The following is a 12492-nucleotide window of genomic DNA, read 5'->3' as shown; positions in this document are numbered from 1 at the left end:
ATCAACAGATCTTCATGTTGAAAGATTTTTTTGAAAAGAAAAAAGTTTCGAATTTTGAAATGATTTATTACTAAATGTCCCATTGTTAGAGCAGAATGGGTAAAACTGGCCATATGTATATGTTAAATTATGAAGAGCACGCACACCTGTTTATTAAGTTGGTGGGGAGAGAATAAAACGAAGGTCTGAGCCAGAGGAATCCAAGAAATTGTGTCCTCCAACCGTCTTATTATATGAATGCCTTTAAACCAGTGCCTGGATTAGTTAAGGCCCGCGCTGGTTACTGGCAGAGAACTAGAATTTGAATTCTTTCTTGAAGACATTTCCACATAGTGACTGGGCCACGCCCTGATGAGCCCCCAGGAGTCTTTCCCCGTCATCTGCCGCCACAGACTGTCCTATCTAGCATGGACGAGGCTCGTCACCCGTGCTGGACCGTGGGACACCTTCTCACCACCTTGTCACATAAAATCTCTGATGTAATAGGGAAAGAGGAGATCCTAGTAGCTCGTGGATATCTGGCAGGTCTAACTGTTGAGTCCTCAAGAGTTGGCTGTTTCGGTCTCTCATTCTTCACGGAGTTCATCTCTTATCAGAAGTCCCCTGGCCTCCTTGCCTCTTGGACCAGTGACCCAAAGGAAAGTGAGAATGACATGAACACTGTCAATAACGAATAGCTGTTTGGGTTGCTCAAAGCACCTCTGGCCCACAGTGAAGTCAAGAAATGCTCTGTCTGTGATGGATATTCTGTTTTTAAGCCAGACGATCATTTAAAACAGACTGTGTAACAAAGTCAACACACAGTGGAGTAATTGTGATGAACTGTACTTAGGTTTTAAAAATCGGACATAAGAGACAGAAAATGATGAGCCAGCTCCCCTCCCTAATTCCTTTACTCCTGGTCAAGCTTCCGATCTGGAAGATACACTCTCATTTCACTGAACATTGATCAGTAACCAGAATTCTCTCCTAGATGCTCATTTTCCACAGCAGTAGCTTATCCGACGTCTGGAAGGGCACGGAAAGCTGCTCCATCATGGGCCATGCTTTGCGATACCACAGATATGTTTTATTTACATTTCCAGGACTTTGCTCCTTGGGCCTCCAGGTCACCACAGTGGTGACGGGGCCTGCAGTGTTGGAGTCTGTGGCTGAAAACAGTGGTGGCATTTCAGTATCACTTGTCAGAGTTTGGGGCTCAGCAGCAGAAGACAGCCTATGAGGCAGTATCTGCTCACCTAAAAAGTATGCTTTTTCCAAATAAGAATGGTACCTGGGGCTGGTCTGGATTCTGCCCCAAACCTTCTCCCCTTTGCTTCGCCACTGGAGCAGGAAGGATTTTACTGGCTTGAGTTCATGATGCTGCTGACAAGGCACTGTTGGCATCTCTCAGCAGCTGTAAGTCTGTGCCCACTTCTAAGGCGGGCTGTCACTGCATCTGCGTTACATATGCCTGGCTTGTGTTACGGTTGTGTGTTACAGTCTCTCTGGTTGAGTGTGACTGTGAGGATCTCTTGGGGCCTCAGTTTCCTCATCTGTCAAATGAGAGGGTCCCCCATGCCTCTGAGGTTTGTGATGTTACGTGTGCCTGTGCTCAGATGGGGTTGAGTTGCATCGGTTGAACTGTAGTGTACCTTTGCCCCTTCTCAAAGTGATGACTGATTAAATAAGCAGAGACTCTCCCCCAGTTTGTTTGGCTCCAGATGAGTAGAACAGGGACCGTTAAAAAATTGTCTCATTAATTTGGCTGGGACTTTGCTGTCTTTTACTGATCCCAGGATTAGGACGGTCACCCTTCTGATGATACACACACTGCAACCAGCTTTAGCTAGTGGGGATATCTCCCGGCACACACAGATCTCCCCCAACAAGCTGTATGAGTGTAGCTGTGTAATTAGTAGAGACTGTTTTTTCCATCTCCATCCTATCTCCCCAGTGTTACTATTTTATCTTTGTGTGGCTGGACACATAGGACAATTATATGATCAGAGGAAGACCAGCTTCAATTCAAGGGGGAAAACTGCACCCGTAGCCAAGTCTAAACATGCATTTCAAGGACATAGATAAACAGCATTTCTTTTCCCCAAAATGATTGATTACATGATTCTTTTATTAAAAAGTCAAGTGAAAATACTCCAACACGTTTTCCATAGGCTGCCACTTAGCATTTATTGTGATACGAAATGAATTTGATCAACTATTTTCCTTTTTGATTTAGACAACTTCCCAGAGTAATCTTTGCATACCTGTTAGAAAAATGATGTTGGAACTGTTGCCACCTCTGACGTACACTCCTTTCACATTATTAAGTAAACAAATGGGTACTTAGGATAGCTGAAGCAGAGGGAGCTGGTAGATTGCTTCCAGACACCACCAGAATCAAGATGCATGTCAACAGGAGGAATGTCTTTGTTAAGACGTATAATCTTGACAAAAACTGGATGAAGAGTAGAAAAGTTCTTTCTCTCGCATCCCAGATAGTCCATGAACTGACCTGCTGAAGCATTCTACACGTGTTACCTCAGTGATCACAATAAACACAAAAGCATAAATACCCTGGGGAAAACATGGCCGCAGGATTTTGTAGCTCTTTCCATCAAGAGCTGGAGTCCATTTCCCCACCCTCGTGGCTTCCTCTGGCCAGTAGAATGTGACACAAGTGCTGACATGCCTAGACCACAAGAGGCCCGACAGCTTCTGCCTTCACCCTCTTGGAATGTTCCTGCCCCTGTGAAGGAAGCCCAGTCTAGACAACTAAATGATGAGAGGCTCATGGAGAGGCCCGGATGACAGCCAGCATCCAGGCACCAGCCATGTGAATGAGTACATATTACACCCTCCAGCCCTAGACCAGCTGCCCAGATGACCAGAGCCGTGAGTGAGCCATGGCAAGAATTGCCTAGCTCAAATGGAGAATAATGTTCAAATAAGTAACGGTGGGTTTCAGCCACTGAGTTTTGGGGTGATTTGTTACACAGCAATAGATAACTGATACATATCCCCACAACCTAGGTGAAGAAACTGAGGATCAGGAAGGTTAAGTAACTTGCCCAATGATTGTAGAGGCAATAAGTGGCAGAATCATGATCTGAACTAGATCTTTGTAACTTCAGATTCTCATTGGCTTGTCCAAAAGCTATCCCACTTCAGTTAAAAAAGTCCTGAAATGCTGGCAAGGTAAAGTTTTTTTTAAAGGACTAGTCTCTTATAAACAGATGATAAGGACAAGCTTTAAAACATAATTTTGTTTTGTTTTAGTCTTTATTTTTCTGTTTCTCTTCAATAGGAAGTGTTTCCCAAAACACCTTCAGAGACTGGTCTTTGGGAGCAGGATTCTTGAGCTTACAGGATTTTTCAGGTGCTCATTATCTAGCGTCATGGGGCTTGAGCAAGCATAACTCATCTGAGGTCGGGGCTTTCTAATTATAAGAACTTTCTAGTCCAATCTACTTAATGAAGGAAAATATTCACCAGGGAAGGCAGCCTGCTCTAGAAGTTGGTATTTTGAAGTTTGTGAAGTACAGTCACCCCTTGGTTATCTCCAGAGCATTGGTTCTAAAATCCAGGGATGCTCAGTTCGGCCCTCTGTATCTGCAGTTCTACATCCTCACCTTCAACCAATCAGTGATGTTGTAATACTGTAGTATTTTTAAAAATTTTTATTGGAGTATAGTTGCTTTATGATGTTGTTAGTTTCTTCTGTACAGCAAAGTGAATCAGCTATATGTATACATATATCCCCTCTTTTTTGGATTTCCTTCTCATTTAGGTCATTGCAGAGCATCGAGTAGAGTTCCCTGTGCTATACAGTAGGTTCTCATTAGAATACTGTAGTATTTATTGAAAAAATCTGCCTGTGAGTGGACCCGCACAGTTCAAACCCAAGTTGTTCAAGGGTCAGCTGTATTTTGGGTGAGGGCCCTTCTGAGGAGCTAGGCCATTAATTAAGGGTCAGGAAACCTTTTCCGTGAAGGACCAGATAGCGTTTTAGGCTTTTCAGGCCAAGTGGTCACTGTCACTACTCAGTTCTGCCACTGTAGCTTGTAATTAGCCATAGGCAAAATGTAAACAAGTGAATGTAGCTGTGTTCCAATAAAACTTTATTTACTAAAACAGATGGTGGGCTGCATTTGGCCAATGGCTCATAGTTTGCCAGCTCCTAAATTAGAGGAAGCCTGCCCACCAAGAGACCACCTGTCACTGTGCTGCTGGTCTAGGTGTCTGTAGGGTCTGAATGATCACATAGCTTCCAGGTAGCTGCTGTGTAGACAAACTAGAGCTAGGAGTCAGTACAACGCATAGGATCAGACGGCAAGAGATGCTTTCTAAGGATTCACGGGAGCACCCCCTCCAGTAGTGCTATCATTCCAGTGGACTCCCAAGAAAGCCGGGTGGCAGGCACATGGGCATGGCAGCCAGCCAGCCATGTGGCACAGGGGAGCTTCCTCAGCTGTGTCCTTGGGCAAAGTTCTTTGAGTCTCAGCATGCTTATCTGTATAAGGGGGAGGTTAGTGAGGAACAGACTCTGCGAAATGTGTGGGCTCTTTATGCCGCACTGGTGTGGTCTTCACCCCGTGCTCGCGGAGTGCCATCATTGCCCAATGTGGGGAGCACCTGTAGATGATGGAAGTGGTTACTGCCCGCGGGCTTGGCTGGGGGCGAGCTAATGGCCTGGCCGGGCCCCGTATCTCTGCAGCTCTGTTGACCGCTGACCTTGCTTGTTCGTTTGATAGTCTGAGTTTGGGCATCTCTCCCGTGGCATTCACTCAGTTGGTGATAGAGGCAGTGGGGCAGGTGAGAGTTCGGTGCCTGCTGTTCCCAAGGGCTTAAGCAGCTGAGTGAAAGGTTATGTTCCTGGGCCCAGGCATAGCAGATGGAGTTTATTTTTAAAATCAGCCTCAATCAGTGAGATCATATATTACATGCTCTTAATTCAGTTTGCTTTTAGGGACTCTCTTCTATCCCTCCATAGGGTGCCCATTAATATTGTTTGCTCCTTCTAACTGCAGTGTGTCTAATTCAGTAATTTTGCTGGAATTTGCTTGGAGATGGTGGAATAAGAATTGGAGTAGCTGAGCTAATTCATCACGGTGAATGTAGATTTTATTTTCACCAATGTTACGTTTCTGTAAAACTGCCATATTTAAATCCGATGTTGCCATTTTGAAGTGTGGATTATCTTATATTTTAAAAGCACACGTATAACAGTCTGATCTGTATTTCCAAGAGAAATGAAGAGCCTCGCAGTGCAAAGCATCTTTCTTTTGGTTATACTCTTAGTTTTAACGACTTCCTGCAAATCGTTTGTCGGTCCATGATTTCATTTTCTACGGTAGCAGCCGATTTGCCCGATTTGGGGTTTATCAGGAGAGCTTCCTGGGTTTTTCCTTCCATAATTGTTCCCTGCCAAATCTGAAAGGAATCTTAGTGATTAGCCATACCCTGCAGTCCCTACCCTTCCCCGTTTATAGACCAGAAAATCCAAGCCACCTTCCTAAGGTTTCCATTAGATATTGTTATGGGCTGAATGTTTGGGTCCTCCCCAGATTTCATGTGTTGAAATCCTAGCCTTCAATGTGACGGTATTTGGAGGTGGGGCCTTTGGGTAATTATTAGTTTGTGAGGATAGAGCTCTCATGAATGGGATTGATGTCTTTATAAGAAGAAAGGAGAGGACTTCCCTGGTGGCTCAGTGGTTAAGAATCTGCCTGCCAATGCAGGGGACACAGGTTCGAGCCCTGGCCCGGGAAGATCCCACATGCCGTGGAGCAACTAAGTCCGTGCGCCACAACTACTGAGCCTGTGCTCTAGAGCCCGCGAGCCACAACTGCGGAAGCCCCTGCACGTAGAGCCCGTGCTCCGCAACAAGAGAAGCCACCGCAATGAGAAGCCTGCGCACCGCAGCAAAGAGTAGCTCCTGCTCGCCACAACTAGAGAAAGACCGCGCACAGCAACGAAGGCCCAACACAGCCAAATATAAAAACAAACAAGTAAAAAAATAATTTTTTTTAAAAAAAGGAGAGTTTGTTTCTCTCTCTCTCTCCCCCCTCCCCGCCACCATGTGAGAGCACAGCTAGAGGGTGGCCATCTGCCTGCACGCCAGGAGGTGGGCTCTCACCAGACCCTGGATCTGCTGGTACCTCCATCTTGGACTTCCCAGCCTCCAGAACCATTGTGAAATTGTTGTTAAAGCCATCGAGTCTGTGGTAATTTATTATAGCAGCTTGAACTAAGACAGATGTAGTTCACTCTATTTGGATAATGGAAACCATAGCAATCTGAAAGTGTCCACGTAATTCTGGTTTCTCACCGGTGCAAATGCTCCTACTTGTACTCATAACAAAGACACCTTTCTTCTCAGAGAAAGAACAATGGGCTGAGAGTAAAGAGGAAGCTTAATGTCTTAGCCCAGGTGAACCACTAACCAGCCATATGGTCTGCACCCTAGTTGCCTTATTCATAAGACGAGACAACCACCTTGGATGAACTCGAGTCCTCTCTAGCACTCCTGAACATTTGACCATCAGATAGTTGGCATCATGTGATGGCACAGCTGCTAAGACATGTTCAGTTTAGTGTTAAGCGCTTAAAACCTCTTAATGGCTATTTCTTCATCTATGGGGCGAATAAAAGTGAAATGTGTTTAAGTCTTCAAAATCTTGGCTGAGATGCCCAATGCTTGTCTTTTGGTTGGGTTATCCTTCCCTGAAGGAGAAGGACCATTTCCGATTGCTACACACATAGCAGCAGCAACAACCTAACCAGGGTCAGTCCTCCTGGTAACCCCAGCGCACCGCTTCTGCTCGCATGTTTCTGGGCACTGCGCGAACAGCCTCTGCCGTCCGGGGCTCTGGAGACCCCTGGAGGGCCAGGGATCACTTTCTCAGTTTGGATGATATAGAGAATGTGGCCCAAGGTATTATCAGCACTTACTATTTCAAAATAGTCTTCAGCTGGAAGCAGATAATTTCCTGTGTTGAAATATTTATCAGGTGTGTGACCCACGTCCCATTAGTACTTTAGTGAGTTGTGAGATGTTCTTCATCTGATGTCACCTTTTGGTTTTCATGCTAATTTAAGGGGCTCTATTCTGATGATGCTCTAATCAGACTCTTCAAAATCATCCTCCCCTCTGAGGCCCATCTTCTCCCTACTGTTGCTTCTGTACACTTCAGCTGAGAGTCTCCGCTGAGATCTTGAAAACCAAGCCCCTCATCTGATCCCCTCAGTCAGCTTACTTTCCCAGTTTTAATTCCTGCCCATAGCTCTGCCACTGACTCAAAGGTAAGCTCTGAACTTTAGTTCTGTGACGGCTCTGCCTGGCCTCTACTTGCTTTCCTCCACCGCCATTTCCAGTCCAAGTCCCATCTTGTTTTCCTCCAGCGTGTTTCATCCTTTTCTCTTCCCGTCTCATTACCACATGCCTACAGTATAGTCATGGTCCTTGACTCCACTTCTTCAACCCTCTCCAGTCTTCCCGTTCAAAAAAATCTTCCTGGTTTTCTCGTTGCCAATTTAAATCAGTCTAAAGCTCTCTGTTTGGTTTTGAAAGTCCTGGATATTTTCACACTCGTGGTCCAGTATGGAAATGTGATTGGTTCTGGTCAGACTCCAAACTATTTCCCTTTACTCTTGCTTCTGTGGCTTCATTCATTGTTCTCCCTTCACTTGAAATACTCTCCAGTGTCCCCATACCCATCTGTCCACTCAAATTTCACTCTTTCCAGCCCCCCCCCAAACTTTTCTATCCTTTGAATTTCTTCTCGTTTGCCATATAGTACAAATCACACATTGCCTGGTCTTGTTACTTCCTTATTTCATATGGATGAGCGTTCTCTCCTTTGCTAGGTTGTAATCCAGTAGCTGTCATGGCCACACTACCACCATAAAACAACGGCAAACTCTCCCACGTGATGAGTAGCCAGTGCCCTACTGGTAGTGACCCTGGGAGCTTCAGCAGCCGAGCTTTGTGGCTGTTTCCTCACACAGGTTGTGGCCCACTTCTGTTCTTTCAGGATGATTCCTATCCCTAACTTGATCTGCAGAGCAGTTCTCCTTTCCTTGGCCTGAGGGTTATACTGATCTTGGTTACCAGGCACAGAGCCATAAATTTTCTGATGGTCAGAGGCCCCCAAGTTGCCTCTTTCTGTTATCTTTTGCATTGAGGCCAATACCCCAAGTTCCTTCTGTGTCTCATGCTTAGAGTACACCCTTGGCAAAAGGAGCCACCCACTAGGGTTAGAGAATGTGAGTGATGTTTTAATAATCCCAGGTGTTCATGCTGGGGATGAATGGAGAATTGAGGTACAAACAGAACCATCCTATGTCCTTCCAAGGACAGTAGGATGAAGAGACAGGAAGGAAAAGGAGTGATATATGGGAAAAGGAGAGTGAAGAGCCCATCCCCCAGCAAGAGGCGGCTGGCCGGGCACTTGTGTCTCAATCTTCCTCATGATTCTCTGAGCTCTATGTAGAGAATGACTAGCTTCCGGTTAAGACACTTGACACAGCCTAAGAGCTTTCCTGAAGGTGAAAGTGGACAGATGAATGAATTCATTGGCCCTCTTCCCTCTAGACAAGAAGAGCTGATGAAAAAATCTTGGCCATTCCTTGGCTTAACCAAATGTCCCCCAGCAGAGCCCCATGGGAAGCGCTGTCATCTATCCCCATCTGGAGACTTAAAGTCCGCACATGGACCATCTCCCCTTGTGTGTGGCTGTCACTCTCCTGTGGACCTAGTTGACCTTTTGGACCCAAACATTTCCCAGGAAGGTGTTGGTAGGAGGACAGGGCTCCAAATGAGGAGGAAAAACTTAGGTTTAATATCAGGAAAAGCCTTGGACCATTGGAGGCATAAGCCTCCTGAGGGTGTGCTCTCAAATGAGAGCTTTAAATGAAGAGGTGTCCCTTAGTTTTCAGAGTCCTCTGCGGACAAAGATGCTTCTTGAAGTGTAAGACTAGGGAGGGCAATATAGTCTCCCCCTTTTAAAGTAAGCATGATTCTTTGCCCAGATCCACACTGGCCGCCCTTAAATAAATGACTGGATTTTCAAGGTGTTCCTGAGCACAGGTACTGCTTCCTAAGGTTTCCTGTTAGACATCTCTCACCCACTTTCTCCTGAGGGAATTGAGGAAAAAAAGAAATTGCAGAGGCCAAGTGTCAAAATAGACAGACAACCCCCCCCGCCCCCCCCCGCCCCCGCCAAAGTTAATTAACATTTTAGTGCCACAACTTTAGAATAGCATGAAGGGACTCCTGTAGCCAACTTTCAGGGATCAAAACTGCCCTGTTTCCTGCAGGCATGTAAGCTGTGGGCTAAACCAAACAGGTGATTTCTTATCACAGAGGGAAACTCCTGAGGTTTCTATCTGCTGTTCCTTTCAGATATCTCAGAGTTCACAAGTAATGAGCTATTACCAAGTCCTTTTCATTCTGTTGTGGAAATTCCCCCCCCCCCCCCCCCGTCTCTTGCGTTTTTCATTCTTCTAACCACAGCCCCAGGGCTCCTATTTCAAACTCCACATACTACTTCGCCTGGGCATTGACAGTATTTTACTAACAGCTTTACCTGCCACCTTCCCCATTTTATTCCCCATTTTACTCCCAAGTTAATCTTCATAAACCAGATCTCATTAGGCTACTCCCTACTAATTAAGGCCAGACGCCTCCATTTGGCACTGGGTGTGCCCTTGACCTGGCCCACAGTGACCTTTCCAGTGTTCAGAGTGCACATATGGCTGTGACACACATCCTAACCCAAGAGCCGTGTGCCTGTGATTCCCTCTGCCTGATGACTCGGCGTGTACCGCCTTCACATCCAAGTTCCATCAGTTCTAGAGGCTCAGCCCACATGGCAGCACCTCCAGGAGCCTGGTTCTTTCTCACCCTCCCCGCTCTGTAGCCTCATCTCTCCTTTGACCACGACCATTTCCAACCTCAAGTTATGGTTGTTTGTTATCCCATCTCAGTGGATAATCTCACTGTGGCCAGAGACCGTGTTCTAATGCTTTGTGAATCTGGCTACTCCAAAGCGTCTTACTCATATAAGCATCTAATTAATAATTGTTGATAGAACAGGTAAGTCCATGAATTTTTATTTTATTCAGTAAAATATCTTAAGCGTGCATCAAAAACCCTTTGTTTTTGCATCTTATAGATACTCATATCTTTGTCTAGAACTGTCCATGAATTAATGAATTATTGGTGTAAGGCAGATAAAGCAGGAGTTCAAAATAACAATAGCATATAACAGCTTTTTTTCCCCTCAATGAGTGTAAAGTAAATCCTCCCAAGACATTTTCTTAGCAGCAGAGGAAAAGAGCAAGCCCTAGAGACTGGATAAAATGAGATCACTGTGGATAACCCAAGATCCTGTTGATTTAGATAATAAATTGACTTAAAATTTCTATATACATAAAACCTTGAAGATTAACAAATTTGACTAATCTTCTGTCATACAGAAGATTAACATGTTTAAAATGCTGACTGGGAAAAACATTTACAGAATATTTAATGGGACAAAAGATTTAACATTCCTCAAATATAACAAGTTTCTGTAAATCAATGAGAAATAAAAAACTGGATCAAGGATTTTGTTATCTATTGCTGTTGAACAAACTACACAAAATGTACTGGCCTGAGTGAACACTGAGTATTATAGGTCATGATTCTGTAGTCTGAGACTGGGCCCAGCTGAGTTTTTTTTCCCCCATGTGGTGTCCACCGGAGCTGGAATGTCCAAGATGGCTTCTACTAACGTGCCTGGGGCCTCAGCTGGGCTGACTAGAACAGCCAGGCATCTGTCTTTCTCTGAGGTCTTTCTTGCAAGGAAGCTGGACCTTTACATGGTGGCTTAGGGTTCTAAGAGTGAGCTTTCCAAATGGAGCAGCCTCACTGTGCAAGCACTTATCAAGCCTCTGTTTGTATCATACTTGCTAATATCCCATTGGTCAGAGCAAGTCACGTGGCTGAATCCAGCCGGTGTAGGGGGTGATCACACAAGAGCATGAACGTGAGGTACGATCCATTGTAGGTCCCCAGTGTAACAGTCTACTACAGGTAGGGCAGGCAAGTCACTGAAGAAATAGGAATGACTAATAAACACTAAAAAGGCACATTTCTTTAGAGGTCAGGTAATACCAATAAAAATGATGGGACTGCTTTCATCTGGAAATTGATGAATATGCAGTATCTAGTTAATATCTAGTGTTGACAAGCTTATGGGAGAATCTCATTTCCCTGGGAGTATAAATTACTGTGGCCTTTTTAAAAGGTTATTTGGCAGTGCCTATCAAAATATAAAATGTGCATGACTCAGCAAATTCCACTTCTACATATAAAAATACTCGCACAGGTTACCCAGAATGTATTATATAGGGATATTTATGTATCATTATTTGTAATGGCAATAAAACCAGAACACAAAAGTCCACCACTAAGAGAATGGGTAAATTATGATAAATCGATTCAATGAATATTGAACAGCCATATTAAAATTAGTTAAATCTGTATGTACTGATGTGGAATGATACCAGATATGTTGTTGAGTAGAAAAATATGCATTATGTCACCATTTTCATGAAAACCAAAATTTGGGGTTAAGTACACGCTCTAGAATGAGAAGTGGAATTGGGAGTGCGTTTTTACTTTTTGGTGTTTTATGAGCTTCTGATTATTTGCAACTTTTTTATAATGAGTACGTATTCTCATGATGGGCAAAAAAAGGAAAAAAATGGAGGCCACTTTAAAATACGTATGTAGGTTCACAACACACACACATATAGATAGATATATACACAGAGAGAGAGGAAGAGACAGTGTAAGAGGAAGTAGGAGAAAGTTACTCGGATCCTGAAGATCTTCTGCCCGTGGAACCTCTCTTGACCTCTTGTTCTGTCTCCGGTGCCCTCCAGGCTTATCCTCTATTGTTCTGGAAAACTAAAGGTCTGTGAGTCACTTGGAATATAAAAGGCATGTTTTCATGATTTAATTTTGAGCTTTTAGCGTTGCACGTTGATTCTATTAACATAAAGCTTTACAAAGATTCCCCCCCCCCCCCGTGTCTGGAATGCATATTAGGAATGAAGACTTTTAGAAGATGTGACTCATTAGTATACCCGTTATTCAGTTAGAGGTTCCATGTGGCATAACCTACAGTGTCCTCTGACACCACCGTGCAGTGAGTACAAGCCAAACTAGGGGCTTCTCCTTGGAAAGGACAATGGAAAAATGGGCCCTTGGATATCCAAACTCACTCTGGTGTGGTAGTAAGCCGGATGGGCATCTGCCTGGTGCATTTCCTTCTGATACATAAACAGATCATTGTTCTGTTCTCATTGTTCCTGTTCTCTCCTCCTCTCCTTAGTAAGGAACCTTGAGAGCAATGTCATTAACTTCTCATTTCGTGCTGTAAGGCTCTTTAAGCCACACCAATGGAAAAAGAGAGGACCTGGGAGAAAGGATTTTTTTCTCTTCTCGCTCAGAGCCTCTGC

At 44.5% G+C, this 12492-nt stretch overlaps 1 protein-coding gene across 3 annotated transcripts in view; it reads left to right on the top strand.

The window, feature by feature from the left end:
- CCBE1 (collagen and calcium binding EGF domains 1) overlaps positions 1-12492 on the top strand; it is a 237630-nt gene that overhangs the window by 117723 nt on the left and 107415 nt on the right. The gene's annotated exons all lie outside the window — the stretch shown is intronic.

This window comes from Delphinapterus leucas, chromosome 14, assembly GCF_059928025.1.
Source record: "Delphinapterus leucas isolate spDelLeu-1000000601 "Yukka" chromosome 14, BTC_Dleu_Yukka2, whole genome shotgun sequence".
In the NCBI taxonomy this organism is placed as follows: Eukaryota; Metazoa; Chordata; class Mammalia; order Artiodactyla; family Monodontidae; genus Delphinapterus; species Delphinapterus leucas.
This window is presented reverse-complemented; position numbering and strand designations above follow the sequence as displayed.